Below are 21,800 nucleotides of genomic sequence, written 5' to 3' on the forward strand. Positions count from 1 at the left end.
TTTTTTTCATCATAATGAAAGTGACTAAGCTATCTTTAATACTCCTTCAAGTTCCAATACACTTTTTCTGAGATGTGAATATACTGGTCAGTTCATTTAGCAGCATATTGACCTTGTTTCTGAAATTTGGCCTTTGCACAATGGTGCTGGAGTAAATCAGACAGAGTTTTTGGTGAAATAGAAATAGCTTTATTTCTTTTGCCAACACAGAGGGCCACAGAGGGCTAATGCCACAGAGGAGACGATGTGTCCTACCATAGAGAGAATAGTTAGGAGTGTTATTTAAGTACTCAAGGAGCAGGGCACGATGAGCTTGTGTTCATTCTTCCGCTTGGTTGATAGGTGATTGGGAGTCAATATCATCAGCCTTCTGGTTCCAACCTGTCTGGAGGTCTCCCTGCCTATGGGCAGACAACAGTAACTACTTCCACCTGGTGGGGGTTTCAGTATCTGTAAAACAGCTCAAAAGATATAGTTCAGAATATTATCTATAGCCTTTGAGGAGGAACTAAGGTCCTTGACTTTGTTTAATGGCTAAAGTATTAGTTTGTCATGCTTGACTGTTTCTCTTTCTTTCTGCATCTTCTCACTTCTCTGATGAACTTTATTCCTTGACTAAAGTTTTTCTACAAAGGCAGGTGGAGGACATGTGTGTGGGTCTGTTCTGGGAAAGCCTCCTAGGGTCCTGCTCCATTACAATCTCATGAAATAAGACATGAAGATGCTTTCACACTTAGTTATTGAAGAAGTTTTAGACACTTTCAAAGAGAAAACTCTGAAATCAAAATAAGCATAAGACTAAAATGAATAAATTTAAACATTGTAATGAGGGCAACTATATATGTATAAATGTGAGTGTTACGTATGTATACAAGGAACAGTGTGACTGTACTTATCTCATTATAACCCATTTTTGTTACACATTTATTTCAGGTTAAAATAATCTGAAGTATATTGACACTTTTCTTCACAAGCAAATTGCTTCATAATTTCTCTAATTCAACATGTCTTGAATGTTGCTTTGTGTTAGCAATTTTAGTGGATTAATACGTAAGAAATATATTAGGTAATACTCATATTCTTAAAAAAGATGGAGCCAGAATAACAGGCAAAACATTACCAGTAACAAAAATTGGCTAAAATACCAACTTCAGATGTACATGAAGATTACCCAGGAAAAGACAAGGTCAACATAAAAATAAAATGCATAACTTCTGAGTAAGGTCTAGGCTCAAACTTTCTTGCACTTAGGTAAAAACCAGTTAGGTGACAGCTCTATTTGGGGGTTGATCAAATATAATCATATGATCTAATATAATGTTAAAATACTCACATTATTTATTGATGTCTAAGTGCTGTAAACTCTTTAAAAGTTAAGGAACCATGGGTCACAGTATTTTTTCATCCTGTCCTATTTTTTTCTCTAAATATTTAAAAAAATATCAACCTCACATTTATTTCACACATGTGCTAAAAATGTTAATGTTACTATTCTAAGTTGGGTTCTCAATAAATAATTCTATTTCCTTGAATAACAACTTAAATAGGTTTGAACAGCATATTGCAATTTTTATATAAAAAGTATGTTCTTTCAAACCACAACTGCTAGGTTTGTGTTTGTAATAAGTCATCCTCCTTGGGGGGACCTCCAATCTCCCTTGCCACATATGTCTAAAAACATAGGGACACGCACAGAAATCATCCTTCTGGTAAAATGAGATGACTGAAGGAAACCTTCTGCTCTAGGACATCATTAGTAATGAAATACAGCCTGAGGAGAGAAAGAAAAAGAGTTATACAAACATGTCCTTTGTGAAAAAAATTTTTCCCTTGCCTATTTTGATAGTAATGATAGCTACGGATTTGCACATGTGCACACCTACTTGGTTCTTCTGGGATTTTACCCTAGCAAGTTCTAGAAAATTGATGATCAGAAATAAAGTCTATTTTTACTTTCTCATCCATGGAATTTTTCAGATGAGTTATTTCAGATGAGGTTAAGGGCAGTCTGTTTGTATCAGGACTACATTTTGTGACAGTTAAATAATCCATTATCATTAAAACTGAGGATAAGGAGTTTACAGTGGAAAGAATGATAACAATGGAGGAAAAAGTGAATATGAGTAGTTCACCAATAAATCATGTTCTTGAACTCAAAATTGCAACAATTTCCTTTAGAGCAGGTCTCCTTTAAGTATTCACCTCTGAAGTGGTCAGTAGCAAAACCCAGTTCATACAATTTGCAAGCTTTGTGATTCTGAGCACCAAGTGACACATGATGTCAACACAATCAACCTTTGGCTCCTCCCATTCCTCCACCTACCCATTCTCCAGGCAGAAGTCTCTGCAGGCTGGGGGTGCTGTAGACTCAGGAAAGCCAGAGGACTGGATGAATTCACAGGTATCACCAGGACATGCAAAAGCCTATTCTGGACCTTATAAGTTTATATCCGGTGCAAGAATTGGAAGGAAGGTGCACACATTTGTATAACGTTTCTATGACTTCATCTTTCCTGCCCACCCCAAAAAAGGGGGGGCGATTCACATTATTTCTGAAACTGAGAAAATATTATATTTTAGAACATGGTCAAGCTATATGAAAAGCATAGACACAGACCCCAAACTATTTTCTTTATTTTCAGAAAGGAAAATTTCAGTAAGAAATCAGGGAGATATTTAACTACTCATTTAGCAAGCAAGCAGGCATCAGCTTTATCTGAGTTTCTACTTTGAATGCAGGAAATTTAGGACCTTAAAGCCTTCACACTGCCTTCTTCAAGCCCTCTTTCTTCAAATTCATCCTTACACGCTCCGACTCTCCTAGGAAGAAGGAAAAGAAAAATTCCACTGACCCGGCTCGTGATTTACATACAGAGAGCAAATAAATGAATGGAGTGGGGGATGGGGCAGTGAGAAGCAATGCGTTTCCTTTTCAACCGCAGAAAATAAGATTACTTACCAAGAACATTTTTATCCAGGGCAAATGTTTATTCCCTCTTTCATTTGGCGCCTCAGTCTCTGCAAGAAATCAATTTCCACTCTACCTTTCCCTCTTATTTCTAAAAAAAAGAAAAAAGAAAAGAAAAGAGAGGCGAATAATGCTTAAGCTTCGGGGTCCGGCGGAAGATAAGAGGGCAAAAGACTCCCACGGCGCTCTTTACCCAGACCCTAGCGCTGAGAGTGAATCCCTGGGGGCACGGAGGACACCTCTCTAAGGAGGGTGTGTGTGTCTGAAGGGGTGCGGGTGGCACGGGGGTGCATTTCACTGCCAAAATCTAAATCATTTGCAAAGAGAATCACCAGCCCCTCGGTCGCACAAGCAATTCCCTGGGGGAAGTAGGAGGCAAATAGAAAAGGGAAGTTCCTGAAAGAGAGAGAGAGAGAGAGAGAGAGAGAGAGAGAGAGAGAGAGAAGCTGGGATTTGGGTTCGGGGTTTGGGTTTAGAGAAGCGATGGGGCGGTAGAGGAAAGGGGAAGAGTCAAGCTTGTCTTACCGGATCGATCAGGCGATCGTTTGTGCGGTACAGGGCTATGAACATGGCCAGATAATGCATTCGGCAGCAAAGCCATTTCTGACTCACTCTCCCTCCGTTAACAGTGCAGGAATCAGAGGGGGCGCGGGAGACTCGCAGCCTGCCACCCTCTCCCCCCAGGGACAGGGACGATTCTCAGAACCTCAAAAGCTCTAGCTGCTAAAGTGAGGCATTTGGAGCTGAGGTTCCCGATGGAAGTCCATTGCCTGGAGTCCCGGGGAAGCAGGATTCGCCGAGGAAGCAGGACCTGGGAGGGCTCCTGCCGCCGCCGCCGCCGCTTCCAGCCGCGGTTCCCGGGTCCCCTGCTTACGCCTCCCAGCCCTGCGCCCCCGGAAGCGCCCGGGAGACCCGGCCTCCTCCGCATCTTCAGCCCCCCAGGCCAATCCCCGAGAATCCGGCCATCCTAAAGTGAACACAGGGGTTTATCTGGGGGGCTCGGTGGAGTTGGGCTTCCTTACTACGCCTCCCTCCGTTGCTGCGAGGGAAAGAAAGGGAGATCCTAGTGGAATGCACTGATGGAATACTGTTAATCCTAATAATAATGTTCCCAGCACAGGTAACTCTTAAAGAACTGAGAGAGGGAAGATCTGAGCAGGATTTCCGAAGCGGTGCCCTCTTGAATTCTCATTGGATCCTCCCGAGCAGACTAAATCTCTCTTGCTGCCCTATCTATCAGGATGACTACAGCTTCGCTCACTAGTTCTCTCTTTATCTCGCTGTCTTCAACACATCTTTTTACTTCTCTTCGCAGATTTATCTGTAGTCCACCTTCTGGTCTCTGGGGTTACACAGCTTCTATTTTCCCGCACTGTCTGGGGCTGTACAGTCCGTAAATTTTCACTTTGCCTGCCTAAGGATCACCACAAATAAGCCTCCCCCCTCCCTCTTCTCACTCCCCCACCCCCAATAAAAGGCACCTCTTTCACATTTTGCCTCCCTTCCTTGGGGCTTCCTGGCTTTCCGTGTAACTGGTTTTTACTTGGTTACATGCCACCAGGAACTGCTGATTATTTCAAAGTTCCACCAGCCTGAAGCTCATCACTCTACCTTGCTTTGGAAGATCATGGAATATCTGTTGGAATTCTGGATGTATTTTTCTCACAGTCTTCTTGCTTCCTGAAATTTCCACTGGTAAGTTCTTCTCTTCATATGTGATTAGAAACTTACTGCTAGTGTTATTTTTGATAAACCTGTGTGTTTAAAAAATGTCTCATGTCTTACATTTTTGTCACTTTCAGAACCCAAAGATCTATGTGACCCTGTTGATTAATTAGTATGTTACTTGCAATTGTGCTACTACGATACAGCCCATGTAATGAATCACCCCATCCCTTTTTACATTCTTTATTTCTGCACTCATTTATGTTCAGGTTATAGGAAACATTAACCATCCCTCCCTCCACCCCCCAGCCGCACCCCCCCACCGCACCCCGCAATGCTTCTTGGCACATATTCTTGTGCCATTTGAAAGATCAAATTTTATACGTTTGTCTAAGAGTGAGCTTAAAACAGACCTGCTGACAATCGCAGGGTCTGAGAAAGTTCACTAGTTCCTGATCTTTAGAAGGTTGTTCAGGTCACTATTTGCTCATTGTAAGCAATTACATGACTAGGGAGGACTTTCCTAAAGTGTATTTTTGTGGGTTCAGGATATCAAGCACTAAAATCCACTGTATGGTAACAAGAGGAGTGTGAGTTTTGAGTGCACCATTTTTTTTTTTTTTAACAACATCCCAAATCACACATGAACACATTATTTTGGGTGTTGTATTTAAAATCGGGCATCACACTTGGGAGTACATTTTCAATTTTGTGAATTTAGCCTGTGAACAGTTAATTGGACACAGAGTGCTCATTTCAGAGGAAGAGAACTATCAGAAGCAAGTACTGATTATATTGGTTGTAATCACTGAAATTCAGGGACAGGCTTTATAGGAAAAAATTAATTGCCTCACTCTTCACACTTGTTCAACCCCTAGACTCATTTTTAATAAGGATGTTAATATGTCAGTGTTTTTTTTTTTTTTCACTTTTATGAGCAATTTTATGGGCTAAACTGACAGTTAAGATTACCACTTCCCTTTTAAGTATAGCTGTGTTGAGAAACATTTAAATCTCAGCTTTTACTTCACACATTGACAAGGACACAGTATTTATTTAATGCCAAACATGAATGTATCATCAGTCATCCCTAATGCATAGAGATTTTTTTCCCCCTCTGCGAATCCCCCGCCCCCAGTAAAAACAAGTTGCTGGTTTCTATATTTCTGATGGATAGAGGTGAAAACCTATTGTTCAAGCCCTTCCCCCCGCCCCTTCTTTCTTTTCTTTCTTCTTTAAAAAAAAATTCTCAGAAAGAACTATTTCTGTCGTCATTGATGACTGACTCGACAACCTATATTTTTTTTTTTTTTTTTTAATTCAAGAGCCCTTTTAGCTTCCAGACAGAAAAGTACTCCAGCTGCAGCGACACCCCATCCCCCAGTCTCGGGATTCAAGGGCTTTCCCCCCCTGGCTCCCAGAGAGAAAACTGGGCTGCCTGTGGTCCGCACCGCTTGGCGCCCCTCACCCGTCACTAGTTTCTACCTGGTCTCCTTCCCAGCCTGGTCGTTCTGCCAGACAAGTGCCATCAGCGTCCGAGATTTCAGCTGAAGAAACGAGGTCTTAGCATAATTCACCAATTCAAACATCCTCTTTGGCGGACTGCTGCTGTTGCGCAGGAGTGGAGGGAGGGAAGGAAAAAAAAAAAATCCAACTTTCAGTGCAGTCAGATCTTTGCTTCTTAACGTAGTCTACCCCAGTAAGGCACAGACGTAAGGTACTTAGGTAAGTGCGTTTTCCTGTATCCTAACCTGAAACTCAAGTTGGTGGAGGGGAGGTGTGCGTCTAGCAGGCTCGTACCGCCAAAGGCGCTTTCGCCGGGTGGGGTAGCAACAGGCGACTCGCCTGGAGGTTTCTCCGCAGCTGGTGGCAACGCCTAAACTACCTGGGCTCCGGGGGCGCGGAGGACACGGGGCTGGGTGGACCAGGCTGCCCGGGCTGGGCGCCGGGAGTGGGGACGACTCGCCCGGGTGGAGACGGTACCCTGCGCCCCGCCCGCCCCGCAGGCACAGCCTTGGCTCTCGGCCCCTGCGGCGAACGTGCGCCCGTCGTGGGCATCGCAGCCCCGGAGCCGGGAGCGCGCTAGGGGTGCTTCCTTACTTCCCGCTCCATTGCCAGCCTTCCTCCCGCCGGTTTTGAGCAAAACCGCTTTTCTGTGAGAGAGGCCAGATTTGGTATGAGAATTCCTCATCCGCTCCCATCTGCGTTTCTATTTATTTTTTATTATTATTTTTGATGAGCTGTGACTAAGATTAAGACTTGACGGCTCTCCAGCATGACTGCCTCAAAAAAAAAAAAAAAAAAAAAAGTCGCCGTCTGCATCTGTCCGCTTAGCTGGGTTTAGAAGAGCTAGCTGACTTCTTGGGCTCTGTGGGAAAGTGTAGCTGACCGTCACACCCTCTCCTGCTTCAACAACTCGCAGGGATCTAGCGGGCGGGAGGGGTGGAGGAAAGGAGTTGGATGTCAACTTGGAGCCAGAGGTTGGAATGGAAGTGTAAAGCAAACCGTAGGGATTGGGAGTCTTTCAGCTTCTATTACCCCCACTTGAGAGTTAGGATTTTCTGTTTCTGTCCCCCTTTCCTGGAGGTGGGGCGCGAGGTAGGAGGGTCCAGGCTGGGCGCGCTCGCCTCCGGCGTCCACCCGAGAGGGGGTGGTGCTTCCCGGCCGCTAGAGAAGCTGGATCTGCAGCCGAACGGTGGCTGAGAGTTGAAGTCTCCGATGGCTGTTGTCCTAGTCCCCAGGAGTTGAGCCCAGAGAGCCTTCTCCTTTGCACCAGGTCAGGAACGTGAGCAGCCCTTTGGGGCAGAGACCTCCCTTGGACGGGAATCCGACTAGGAAACGCTGGGGAGGCTGCTACCTCCGAGGATAAGATGCATGTTTCCAGCTGTGTGAAATGACCACCCGAGGCTTGAAAAGGCGTAGAGGTGACTGGGGTTGCGAAATAACCCTACTATTGCTTACAAATAGTCTAGCCAGTCAAATATAAGCAAAGAAGAAAGCACCAGTGTCTAAAACTGTCACAGCCGCTTCGAAGACAGATGATCAGATTTGGGGGACTTTTTTTCTTTTGCGTGCCATTTAGATTTATCATCATGCAGTTAAGCAGGTAAGAACTGAATGTCTATATTTTATTGACAATGAGGTAACCTGTGTTTGACCCCTCCCGTGACAATTTTTTCCCCTGTTTGAAGCGATGGGTTATATGTATTTTCAAATGGGTCTGCTATGATGCATAACTTCGTAATATTTGTATTCATGAGCCGTTTAAATCCATTTCAATGTTTAACATTCATTCATTTGAGTGTTCAAGGTACATTTACTTAAATATCTAACAATGTTACAGAAATCATAAACTGGGCCAAGGTGAGAGGAACAAATGGAGAGGGTAGACATCAGAAGAAGGAATGTAGAACCCAAATGAAGGAAGTAAGGAAGTAGTTGCAGAAATGCCTTAAAACTGCTTCTTGTTAAGGTCACAGACCTGAATACATAAAGGACAGCTGGAGAACTATTCAGGGCATCTTCAAACAGCAATTTAATTCTGACTACTTGAGGGAAATTTATTGGGGGGTATTTTCATGTAATTTTCTTAATTAAAAAAAAAAATTAGAGTAGATATGGGTTGTGTTGTCAAATACGGTGAGAAAAGAGCTTGCCCTAAGGTAAGATATGTTTGACCCCAGTATAGAAATCTTTGAGCTTAGGAGACCAGTGGGAAACCGAAAAATACAATATAAACAATTTTTTCCATTATGAAAAATCTCCCATAAATAAGACTTTTAAAATTCCAAGTTTTGTAGATGTATAATGTTACCAGCCAATAGATTTCTTCCACTCTCAGATTTAACAACCATCCCCCCCCCCCAAAAAAAATCTCAATTAAAATGCTAAAACTCAATTTGAAGAACTTCTGTTATTATTATTGATATTGTTTTGTTATGTTATGCTAATATGTTTAAGGAGTCTGGAGTCCCCACACAGTGAAGCAAAAAGAAATATTAATAAGGTACAATCCTAAAACTGTTCCATTTATTTCTAACAGTTTTTCTTCTCTAAGAAATCATATACTTTAAGATTTTTCTCTGGAAATATTTTAAGTGCTTACATTTATTGATGTAGATCTCTGATCAATAATTTTCTGCTTGTAAGGCTCACTGATAACATATTGAAGACATATGAAAGATAATTGCAACTTTGGGTCATAAAATTGCAAAGTTATAGTGCTTTTCTTAGTTTGATGCAAGAGGTAGTTTTTACTCCACTGGAAAAAGTAATTCATCGATGAATTCCACTTTCTTAGTTCTTTTGCATTTTATCTTCTAGAGTTCTATTGTAGTGAACATGACATTATTATATATTATATTACGTATGTATGTCCACTTTTGGGTGAGTGTGGAGGCATTGATTTTAAATTACATTGCTCTAATAGTATTTTAAAATAAAATAAGCATGATACCATATGATAGATTTCACTTATCATTTAATCAGATAATATGTCATTTCAGTTTCTCATGAGCTATTTTCTCTTAATAAACTCAACATTGTAATGGAAATGTACAGTTTTATAAAGTATAATACATTTTGATTTTAATCATGCTGAAAGATTGGTATATGATAGTGAAGTAAATCAAACCTAAGAAGGATGAAACCATTGGGATTCTAAGAGTGTCTGTGCGTGATTGTGTCTGTCATACACATACATGCATGCATGAAATTAGCCTTACTGCTAGGTTTGTGTGTTCTTTAAATAAAAGAGACTTTCTTTTCAAGATAGTGCCTTTGTGTTTTTCTCTCTACAAGTGCAAAGAGTCAACTGATAGAACTTCAAAACTTTGATGCTTTCTTATCAACCTATGCTTCCGTTTCCTATGTTACTTGTTACTTTGATCTTTTTCATATTAGCTCCCAAATGAGTAATTACTGACCAGAGTAGGTGTCTAAAATTTAAATCATTTAGAAAATTGAGTATTAGTATCAGAAGCTCAAAGTTCAGACACAAAGAGTAATGTAAAGATTATCTGTGTCAACTTTTGAACAAACATCTTTTATTAAAAAATATCCCAAAGGTATCTGTATATTATGACTATGACTTATGATTAATGAGGTCTTCTAGCATTTTTCTTTTTACCTCTAGTAGTGGGTTATTGTGAAAGTAGAGAGAGATGGATCTGAGATTCCTTCCTCAGTTTTATTTTTAGTTCCGCCTCACTAATGGGATCCTAGTAAGATTTCTGTCTACTCTTTACACTCCTTATCTCTCACATAGTTAAAAACACCAGAGTGTTGTTGTAGAAAAAAAATGACCCTAAATAAGGATGCTTTAAAAAGATAAATGTTGTGGAGACAATATATATTTTTCAAAAGGTATCATTTGCATTTGACTTTTTTTTGGTTTGTTTTCTGATAAAACTCTCCATGAAAGAAGTAATGTTGACTCAACTTTAAAATATATATATATATATAGTACCAAATATTCTTGGTTTGTTTTTATGGTGTCTAATGAGTTTACATAATGTTTCTTTTATTTTGATATCATATAGCTTAGAAAGAGAAAAGCTTACTCCTTAAGACACATTAGTTTTTACGACTTTAATCCTGTCTGTCTTGGGAGAAGAGTCACTTTTACAAAAATAGTTGTTCTTGACTGGCTTTTCACTGTCATTTAGTGAAAGTCTGATTTCTTAGCAAGTTTATATTATTAACTTGTTGATTTCTCTCAGATTATTTGAAAGCAAGATCAAAATATATTCATATAACAACTTTCATAGTGAATAAACTTGAGAAAATCATACCGGTAATTTCTATCATTTATCAACTCATATTCAGCTTACCAGAAGTAATTAGGTGACATCTAGCATTGTTGGTGTTTTAATTTAGCAATTACTTGGAAAATTTCATTTAGACATTTAGTAGTGTAACTCTGACCAGAGTTGCATGTGCTGTTATTTAGTTTTATGATTTTAATGTTTACAATTCATGAGTTCTAAAGAAGAGCAAAAGAAAAAAGAAATGTGCTTAATATCATTGATTGCTAATGGATGGTCTTGACTCTTAAAAGAAAAGGATGGTGTAAAGATGTTTATTCCATTCTATAAGAGTAAAAGATTCTCTAAAGATGAAATTTAATCATGAACACTAATGGCCTTTTTACTGAAAATATATCTAGAAGTTCTGATCTAGCTTTTTTTTTCTTAGCAATATCAAATAGCCACTCTAAGCATTTTATACTGGTCATCAAATATCCTCATCAATAACATTTTAAAGCTTTTATCGCTATCATTTCAAGGATATTTGATGGGTTATTAAGAATATTTATATCCAATTACTTATTTGCAGACCTATCCAGTTACAAAGTTTCCATAGATAACTATTTCATAAGCTATGAATTAGCTCTTCTATATTTATGTTTGAAATAAAGTATTCATGCAAACAGTTCTGGGATATTTCTCAATTTCATATTCAAAGTAGCAAATCATGAATAACTATTAGATGCTCTAATTGAAATAAACACAGTGATAATTTTCTAACCAGTTTCTTTTCCCCCAAAGATTAAAAGATATAACTAATATACTTTCAGTGAGCTGAGTAGATTTTATTTTATCTTAACATAAATAATTGTGTTAAATTTTAATTGTTTATTTTTAACCAAGAAAGCATAAATTCAGATGTGAAAATATGACATGCAATCTAATAATTAGGAATCTTATAGAATCTTTCTTCCATATTCACTGTTATTTCTTACAATTTATAATTTCTCACATTTTTAATTTTTTAAGTTTAGAGTTACAAATGGTAGTTTTCCTCAATGTAACCTATATTAACTTATATTTTAGGAGCATTTGTATTACTGCATAAACCCTAATTTTCTCAGATGTGGATGACTTTAAAAGCACCAAAGGCATAACAAATTTGTTTCAATAGCTAATAAAGAAACTACCATGCTACAGTTCCAGCAAATTAAATCTATAAAATACATATTTATTGATTAAATTAATAAATATGTTAACATTACATTCAAATGTATTGTAGTTCTCTGCTACAGAAGAATTATTGTTTCATAATGGTGTGTTTCATTTAAATTCCATTATAGATTTATTGTGAAAGAATGCTTATAGTTAGACTTTTTCTTCCTGATTTCTGTGAGTATCAGCCAACCTCATCAGGACTGAGCTTTTTTTTATTAACTTTTCTGGAGTCTTGCATTTTGTTAATTTTAAAAGCTATCTCTAGAATATTGCACCATTAAAAAACAATCTAGCCTTGGGAAGACCAGAATTGAGTAAGCATGCATTTTAGTTTTTAAGTGTCAAATAGTGACTCACTACTTCATAGTTTCATTAAACACTCTCACAACTTAAATACATGATCTTTAAAACATTTCAAATGATGTTCTTGAAAAGAAGCCGTTTTAGGAAAGTGATTAAATCAAATCAAGGAGTAAATTTAAATGTGTTCACTCAAGTATCAAAATATGAAATCGCATATTTATGCAGGTTGCTTATCATGAGTCCTTTGTAATTTGTAATATCTTTGATATGGATGTACTTTTAAGATACAAGGATTTGTAACTGCTTTTAGTTATGCAATTTAATACTGTGTATAGAAGCGCCTTCTGAGGTAGCCAAAGTAAATATAGAACAAAAGTTAATTCAATCACTGAGTTTCTGAGATAGATAATATATTTAACTGGCTTTCCTATCTTTGTGTGGCAATATTTCTAATGGTTTTAAAAAATCAGCCCCGTAAATGTATGTACAGAGATGGTGGAATAGTCTTTTTCAGAAGTGAATACCTCAAATAGTAATGAACAAAATCTAATTATTCACAAGAAAATCATTAAAGATTGAATAAAGCACACACTAGAGTTGTAAAAAAAATGCTCCTTTATGATAATTAACCGATACTTTTCTCAACATTTTCTTATATAACATCAAATATATTAATATACAGACCAAGTCTAGCTTACTCAAAACATTTAAATTGAGTGGTTTTACTTGAATTTACTATGAGAATTTCTAATTATTCATTCAGGCCTGTCACCAGAATACAAAGTTTCAATACATTATATACATGTGATAAAATATTTTCAAGATTATACATCAAATAATGTGGAATAAGACTAGAGTTTCCAAAATTGAATAGTCTAGAATAAAAATGAATTGCCAATGATCATTTAACAACAGCGACAGATTAGAAAGTATATTTTCTGTTTCTTATTACTAATTTCACTCCTAATGAGCTTTTTAACCAACTTGTTAATTTGAGTTCAAAACCTGTCTTGAGTAAGCAATTTTTGATAGGATGTGCATTTTTTTGATTTGTAAGTTATACTCTGTTCCACTTTTTAAATTTTCCCAATCACTCAAAAACAACACTTTTTTTTTTTTTTGAAATGTGAACTGAGAGAAATGAATCCAGTCTTCACTGTGAATTTAAACTTAAAATTCATAGCTAAGAAAAACAATCCTGAGTAATTTCTTAAGAAGCACAAAGTTATTCTTGAAGCCTCTTTTTTGACTAAAGTACTTATTTTCAGCATCTTCTCACCTCTGAGTGGAACTTCTAGTCTTACATTGCTACTCCCAAACATATACATTTTTGCAACACCTTGTCTGCTTATTTGGGAACTTGTAGATCAAGGGCAGATTATTTTAAATGTATAGTTTTCTTTATACTTCAGCTAAAAGAGTAACACCAATTATGTTTGAATAGTGACATAACTGTGGCGAAAAATAACTTGCAGCATCCATGTTTCCTCTTAGAGTGAACTCTAACAGGTTTTCTTGTGTCTCTTCCATCCATCCATGAAATGTGAACATTTAAACACGTCTCTTCTTTAACCAATTTAAAAGACAAAACAACAAATTACAATCTATGAAGGTAGGCCAGGAAGATATGAAAGATCACTCATGTCATGAGAACTATTTCAACCTATCCTTGACAGTGTCTCTTTAAGGAAATCAATTCTGATTTAGAGTAAAAACAGCAACTCCAACATAAACTGTGATTAACTATTAAATATATTTCTTTCTCACCAGTAACATTGAATCAGTAAGGTAAACCAAAGTTTAGTGTAGGGTCACATGATTCTTTCATCACAAAAATGATAACAATTTGACTGACTTTACTGTCTTTTAAATATAGATTTGCAAAGGTCTGAGCTGAAGATAACAATGTATTTGCTCAGCATTGAAACTGGACAGTTATTAACTATTTATTAAATTTTTTTCTATTACCAGATTTTGGTTTCAGATAAGTCCTGCAATATTGATTCTTATGTTTATTATTTAGAAGGTATTCTTGGCCAGTTCAGACAGTATGATTTTAAAAATTACTGGGAGTGGTTAAGACTTCACCTTCCAATGCAGTGGATGTGGATTCCATCTCTGGTCAGGGAGCTAGTATCCCACATGCCTGGTGGCCAAAAAAACAAAACATAAAAAAAGAGGCAATATTGTAACAAATTCAATGAAGACTTAAAATTACCTCTAGTATGTACATGACATGCTAGGTATTAGCTTATATTCAAGTTTCTCTGTATCTGATACAGTAATGCCCCATTTATTCTTTCTTGTAAAATTCTTCAAAACCTGCCTAGCTCTTCTTATATAAAAACTTTTTAATAATCTAGATTTCCTTTAAAAATAGGTTTACTTTACTTTTCGTTTTAAACTTAGTATCTTAAGTTCTTTATATCTCCCTGAATGTGGAGACAGTTTGAGCTATTTTAGCAGTTAAAGTAATTTATTGCCAAGAGTGGTCCTTGAAAATACCAAATGTTTTCACAATTCTGTGTTGGGCAATGATGGGGAAAGCAGGTGTTCATATTTAGAAAAAAGTTTAGTTACACAAGCTAGAATATATTGCCAACGCCAGGCACTGTAAGGATAGTTACCGATGCAAACATAGACCATCCCAGCATCTCTGGCAAACTGGATAAGCAAAAGTCCATTGCCGAAGACTCATTCTTTAATTAGAAGTACCCAGAGGTCTGAATCGGAGTAGGGAATGGCAACCCTCTCCAGTATTCTTGCCTGGGAAATCCCATGGACAGAGGAGTCTGGCAGGCTATAGTTCACAGAGTCGCAGAAGTATTAGACACAGCTTAGTGACTAAACAAGAGCAACACAAACGTTCTGACACTATTAGATGCTGGTTCAGAATAAATTGGAGAACAGCAGACAAAGATTTAACGGCTTGCTGATAGATTGGTTTGTTTGCTGTAGATCACATCTTTTTGTGATTTTTGTTTTTTTTTAAAGAAATATTTAATGGACATCTGATCCACCGAGTGAACTAGAGTAAAGCTTGGGAATATAACAATGAAAAGACACACTTGTGCTTAAGAGGCATATTTTTTTATTTTTTGCTATTTGAAGTATGCTTAGAAATAATCCACAAGGCAAATGTAATGCTTGATCACTCATTGTATTTTCACACGTGTCCAATTTTGATATTGTAAATATAATTATGTTTAAGAGAAAGAGATAGTTGTCAAATTCCTCAGTTTACAGATAGGTCAGTAAAAAATGTATTTTCTATCTATAATATTAAAGGATAACTATTAAAGAGACATGGAAGAACAAGCAGGGTTCTGCAAATAAAGTCATACTGATTTAGTTGACATCTGAGTCTGTGGTGATTCATTTGTTTCAATGTTAGCTTTTTTTAGTGGAAACATTTTCAATGGCTTATGCCTTTTGATTTTTAGGACTTACAGTGAAAGGAAAATCATATTAACATTGCAAAAATTCACTTTACAAATTTAATTTTCTTATTTTATCTTGTATTTATTGAGGACTCCCCCTGTTTCCGGTTCTTTTCTTGGTGGTACAGATGCATCCCTGGTGGCTCAGATGCTAAAGAATCCACCTGCAATATGGGAGACCTGGTTTGATCCCTGGGTTGGGAAGATCCCCTGGAGGAGGGCATGGCAACCCACTCCAGTATTCTTGCCTGGAGAATCCCTATGGACAGAGGAGCCTGGTGGGCTGCAGTCCATGGGATCTCAAAGAGTTGGACATGGCTGAGTGACTAAGCATAGCACAGCACACAGCATAGATACATTAGTGAATCAAATAACACAAATCGTTGCCTCATGTTGTTTATACTGGAATTAATTGTTACATTATTACAGGCATTTCAGGAATTATTATACTATTATAGGAACTATTATCCTGTAAGTTGAATGATCCCTATAACCAGAATTAGAAGATAAATTTAGGAGTGCACTGACAATGTTTATAACCACACTGTCTTAGGTTGTTGGTGGTGGTTTTATTGCTAAGTTGTGTCTGACTCTTGGGACCCCATGGACTGTCACCTGCCAGGCTCCTCTGGCCATGAGATTCTTCAGGCAAGAATACTGGAGTGGGTTGCCATTTCCTTCTCCAGGGGATCTTCCCAACCCAGGAATTGAACCTGGGTCTTCTGCACTACAGGCAGGTTCTTTACCAACTGAGCGACTAGGGAAGCCCTCTCTTATGTTGGAAGTCGAATATTTTCATTTCCTTGCAAATGAATATAAAGAAACTGAATATTATCATTTTAAAAGAGTTTTCTATGGCTAAAACAATACAGTTCTTTGAAAAAACTTTTTAATAATTTTATTAAATTTTCTTTGAAACTTCCTTGCTGCTACTGCTGCTAAGTCACTTCATTCGTGTCCAACTCTGTGCGACCCCATAGACGGCAGCCTGCCAGGCTCCACCGTCCCTGGGATTCTCCAGGCAAGAACACTGGAGTGGGTTGCCATTTCCTTCTCCAAAGCATGAAAGTGAAAAGTGAAAGTGAAGTCGCTCAGTCGTGTCCCACTCTTCGAGACCCCATGGACTGCAGCCTACCAGGCTCCTTTGTCCATGGGATTTTCCAGGCAAGAGTACTGGAGTGGGGTGCCATTGCTTTCTCCAGGTTGCCATTGCCTTCTCCACATACTATTTTTGTGTGTGGGTGACTTCGGATTATACACTTCTATTTGTGTTTCTCAGTATAGAGACTTCTAATTCAAAAGCTCATTTCACCTTCTAGGCCTGGTTAACTTCAAAGCAAGTTTTAGTCTTATTAAAGAGCAAGAGATTTATTGTCCATTTGGTTACCAAACTCCAAGATTTCTGAACTTCATCCCGTTTATTATGTTTTAGCCTTAGAATACATCATTGAGCCTTTATCAACAGTAGTTCAGATACCTTAGCTAAGCAACAAGTTAGGATTATACTTTCAATTTTTACTCAGGCTCACCATAAATATATATATTTTTATAAAGCATTTCTAAAGCTTTGCAAAACTGTAACTGAGGCTGTTGTACATAAAGGCAGGAGCAAAAGGTTTATTATCTTTGCACATGCATGAATTTGCACAGAGTATGTTTTTTTCAATTAACTTTTTTCATCAGATTCCCTATAAACTTGCATTTTTGTGGCAGAATTCTTTTACTGACAAGAAGCACTTTGTCCTTCACAAGCCAGAATGCTTTTTATTATTGGAGCATGCCAGAAAAAGCAGAACCATGTTTCCAGTTATAGTAACCATATTAAATCCAGATGTCTGGTACTGTTATTTCCACTTCATTCCTGTACATAGATTATTTTAATCTTTATTTTAGACTGTCTTCTGTTTCTCAGTTTTGGTAGTCAAAGATACTAATTATAATAAGGTTTCTGAAGCATCCCTCATATTTTACATTAAAATTAGATTTTTAATCTAAAAATACTATTCTAAATATCTTCCATTTGAAGTTTATTCTTATGTCTCTGACCGCTTTCCTTTTGAATGAAAATTGAGTACAATCTGAATCTTACCAAGATTTTTTTCCATGATCGCTTATATCAAAACACCAAAATACTTTATATTTAAACTGTAAAGATAAAGCAAGTGACTTGAAATTTGGGCTTTTAAGAATAATGTCTCCTATGTTCTGGACAGAACTAGAGAATGGAACTCACTTTCTATTCATTTTTTCTAATCAGTTCTACCATTAGGTAGTAGCATTTAACTTCCTCTTTATTGGTAAGACAAGATTGTATTGACAGAATCAAGCAGGAGATTAGTTCCCTCTACAATATAACCTCCTCAGAGGAATACTAACCCTCATTAAGATGGAAAACACTTAAAGCTGTAATTCAGAGGCACTGTATTGCTCCATCAGCTAAATAAAATAAATAACGACAAGTGCCCTCTGGAATACAGGTTTAGCAGAGTTAAATGACTAAGAAGATTCACTTCTAAGTCCAGTCTTAACAATGTGATTTAAAACAAGAAAGCTCAACTTTTTTAGAATAAGAATAGTGAGAAAATACAATAATAATGCACTATAGTATATTAATATAATGACAATATCTTTCTAGTATAAGCAGTGCCTAATGTAGCAGCTCATATATTTTCAATAAAATAAAAAGGAATTCAGTTCAGCACATGTTCCCAAACCTTACAATGTGCATGGCAAGGTGTTAGACATGAGGGGCTCCACGGGTTCCTATGCCAGCAGATCCTTCCTCATTTGGTCATAAACTAAGGTGTTTAAGAGGATAATACTAGTACATTGTAAAATTTTAGAAGACTAATAAATGAAAATCCATCCAGTATGCAGTTATTTTAATAATTTCCAACAAACATATTGAAAAGAATTTAAAGTAGTAATTAACCCAACCAAAACAATTGTCTGTAAAATTCAAAAAGGATTGCTAATTCAAATCAGTGCTTCCATTATTTCTGTCGTCTCTGAGTGGAGAACTTCAGATTTTTGTGATGTCTGGAATTGAATGGCTTTTTTTTTTTTTCTTTTGCTTCAAAGATCAGTGTTACTTTTTATAAATTTGTTTAAGGGAAAAATGCAAGAATTAGCAATTCATAAGAAAAAGAAAAACTTAATTTTGGTTTAATTCCTATATAAACCCAGTAATAAATTGCATAGCTAAGAGTCAGAATGACTTTCTTTCCATTTCAGCATATTACTGTTTACTTCAACAGATGCGCTAAGATAAAGCAATGACTTCTCTATACACCTGGTGAAGTATGGAAAAGAGAGTGGCAAAATCCTACCTATGTATATTGGGTTCCTTAAAATCCTACCTACTCCACTGGGTTCTTTAAAAATTCAATACCTTTAGGGATTTCCCTGGTGGTTCAGTGGCTAAGGCAGTGCTCGTGATGCAGAAATTCCAAGTTTGATCTGTACTCAGGAAAGTAGAAAGTCTCACATGCTGCAGCTAAGACTTGGCATCAGTTCAGTTCAGTCCAGTTCAGTTGCTCAGTCATATCTGACTCTTTGCAACCCCACGGACTGCAGCACGCCAGGCTTCCCGGTCCGTCACCAACTCCCGGACCTTGTGCAAAGCCATGTCCAGTGAGTTGGCGATGCCACCCAACCATCTCATCCTCTGTTGTCCCCTTCTCCTCCTGCCTTCAATCATTCCCAGCATCAAGATCTTTTCTAATGAGTCAGCTCTTCGCATCAGGTGGCCAAAGTATTGGAGTTTCAGCTTTAGCATCAGTCTTTCCAATGAATATTCAGGACTGATTTCCTTTAGAATGGACTGGTTGGATCTCCTTGCTGTCCAAGGGACTCTCAAGAGTCTTCTCCAACACCATAGTTCAAAAGCATCAATTCTTCAGTGCTCAGCTTTATAGTCCAACTCTTTTATCCATACATGACTACTGGAAAAACCGAAGCTTTGAATAGATGGACTGTTGTTGACAAAATAATGTCTCTGCTTTTTAATATGCAGTCTATGTTGGTCATAACTTTTCTTCCAAGGAGTAAGCGTCCTTTTATTTCATGGCTGCAGTGATTTTGGAGCCCCCCAAAATAAAGTCTGTCACTAAATAAATATTTTAAAAAATCAATACCTTTAAATAAACAATGTCTAGATTAAGGAAGAGCAGTTTTAGGCCATTTGAAGACTAAAATTATAGATCATAACTATAATTGAATTAAAGTCATAAATTAATGCATCATTATTGAGATGATATAAATCACTGAATAATGATACTCTCATTCTTTTATTAAATTTGACTATGTACTACATATAGTTCATGAACATTCAAAGTTGGTAATTTGTATGTACATGCATATCGGAAGATGATGTGTCATATCATGCATGCATGTTTGAATATGTCAAATTTAATATTTGAGTTTAATTGGTGTTCATGAAACGCTATACCTTTAAAATTATTTTTGTTATAGCCAGGGATCTTCCTCGCTAAATGTAACTATAATATATAAATATATGTATATTTTTAGCTGTAGTCTTGAGTTTTCACACTATTGTTCTTTCAAATAATACTTGTTAGAAATGATCCTCATATTCTTGTCCTTATCTGGTATGTTTGAGAACATAATAAAACTGACCTTATATAAAAATTTTTGGCTGCATTTCAACAAAATATTAAAGTCATCTCATTCCTCTGAAATGGCATTATGTCTCCCATCTTGAGACACCAGTTCTGTTTTATGTATGTTGGATAGTGTTTTTTTTGTTGTTGTTATACTATACTATAAAACAATTTATAATCAGATTGAGTAATCAGACCATTAATCTTGTAATATCTCTGAAGATCAGATAGGTAAATTAAATCAATCTGACCATGATTATACTTTTAACAATAAATAACACATACACTCTGAAAACCTTAGTTTTCTGATTTTTGTTTTTTAGTTTATAGTAGTACATCTTAAAAGATATTAAACTGAGTAACATTTAGCTGATTAAGCTATAATCTTTATTGAAAACATTAAAGTATATGGAGCAGACATGCTTTGAAAAGCCATCATATGAAAACCTATATTATGAAAATTCATAATATGTAGTTACTCAGATCACTTGCTTACAATTGCCTGAGATAAAAGGATCCCATTTTCATTTTATTTTCTATTTTTATTATTTATATTGTCCGTTTAAAGATTTTATTTTGTTCAAAAGCATTTCATTAAGTGGCAACGAAAATCCTAATAAATAAGTTCCACTATGCAATTAGTTCTCATTTGGCTGTGGTGTGGTCTAACAGAGAGCACAGTTTTCGGTTTAAGTTCAAGAGAAGTGCTTGAACCCTTGCACTGTTGCATGTTCTTTCGCCCTGAACTTCAGTCATCTAAATAAGTAAACGGTGATAATAAAACATGCCACACTGTGCCTCTCGGAGGCAAAGGAGGAAATATTGGTAAAATGCATGGCATATCGAAAGGTCTTAATATATGTTTATTTTGTTGTGAAGAAATTAAATATAGCATGTCATTTTCATCATCAGTCTCTCCCCATCCCCTACCTTCCAAAGCAAGCCGCCAACCCATTCCACTGCTGTATCTATATTATTATTCTTTAAACTCAGCAGTTGCAATACTCTGTGACACACTGCACTCATTAGTGGGAAGAGGATTTGTGTTTGACTTTGCCCATGAGCTCTCATTCATTTGGTCTATCTTTTGAAACCTTGAATAATGGAACATAAATGAAAAGTTTCCTAGCTTTCCCCAATTGTGTGTGTGATCATGAGAATACCTTATATGTCTACCTACAGCTAATAATTAATAAGGGTGCTTTCAGATCCTTGTTCTTAACAATTTTTGAACATTAAGAATGCTTTGCTTTGGTACTGCTTGAACATGTCATTTATGATTATGATTTGAACACAGAAACTATGACCTCAGAACTCCATTTCTCTCTTTTCTCAACTGTCAAAGCCAGTGCCATCCTGAGGCATAGGTCAGTTGCAAACTCCTCCATAAAACATTCTTTTTTTTCCCCACATTGAAGAAGTTTTCTTAACCTTGCCATCTGTATCACATTAATTACACCTCAATTTAGTACTTAATTAATCATCATTTATTCATTCACTCAAACAATACTTATCAAACAATTTTATTTCAGACACTTTGCTAACTGTACTCAGTTGCCATTAAACTAGGAACAATTATTGTCCTCCTAAAATGAAGTCTAATTGGGGGCAGGGGAGATATGCAGACAAATAGACATTACACAGATAAATATGCAGTGTCGATGTGCTATAATAGGTGAAGTAATGGCTTCATAAACTATGACTGGTTAACCTAGAAGGGTCACGCAGAGGCCTTGTGGAGGAAGTCACAACCTAGTCTGAAGCTCAGAGATAGGGTTGGGTTTTGGCAGGTGAAGAGGTCCAGGTCGAAATCATGGTTCAGGTTAAATAAACTGCA

The 21,800-nt window shown here is 37.0% G+C and overlaps 1 protein-coding gene and 1 long non-coding RNA gene across 6 annotated transcripts in view; one reads left to right on the forward strand and one right to left on the reverse strand.

The window, feature by feature from the left end:
• Positions 1 to 166: 166 nt before the first annotated feature.
• Positions 167 to 4,407, reverse strand: LOC113906393. Of its 3 annotated transcripts, XR_003514872.1 has the most exons (5): positions 3,494 to 4,407; positions 2,960 to 3,059; positions 2,752 to 2,820; positions 2,324 to 2,558; positions 167 to 1,771 (listed from the first exon to the last, which is right to left on the reverse strand). It is a non-coding gene; the product is annotated as an uncharacterized LOC113906393 (long non-coding RNA). The 3 variants fall into 3 exon arrangements; XR_003514871.1 differs by having other exon boundaries at positions 167 to 2,558; positions 3,494 to 4,341; XR_003514870.1 differs by having other exon boundaries at positions 167 to 2,820; positions 3,494 to 4,341.
• A 48-nt stretch (positions 4,408 to 4,455) lies between these two features.
• Positions 4,456 to 21,800, forward strand: part of BRINP3 (BMP/retinoic acid inducible neural specific 3) — a 486,602-nt gene continuing 469,257 nt past the window's right edge. Inside the window, exon 1 of one of the 3 annotated variants that reach the window (XM_027564433.1) lies at positions 4,456 to 4,663. The gene's annotated coding sequence lies outside the window, so the exon portion shown is untranslated. Of the gene's footprint in view, positions 4,664 to 6,183; positions 6,359 to 7,008; positions 7,740 to 21,800 lie in introns of those variants that run through there. The other 2 variants (XM_027564432.1, XM_027564431.1) reach the window with 2 other exon arrangements.

Source organism: Bos indicus x Bos taurus, chromosome 16 (genome assembly GCF_003369695.1).
Source record: "Bos indicus x Bos taurus breed Angus x Brahman F1 hybrid chromosome 16, Bos_hybrid_MaternalHap_v2.0, whole genome shotgun sequence".
NCBI classification, from domain to species: domain Eukaryota; kingdom Metazoa; phylum Chordata; class Mammalia; order Artiodactyla; family Bovidae; genus Bos; species Bos indicus x Bos taurus.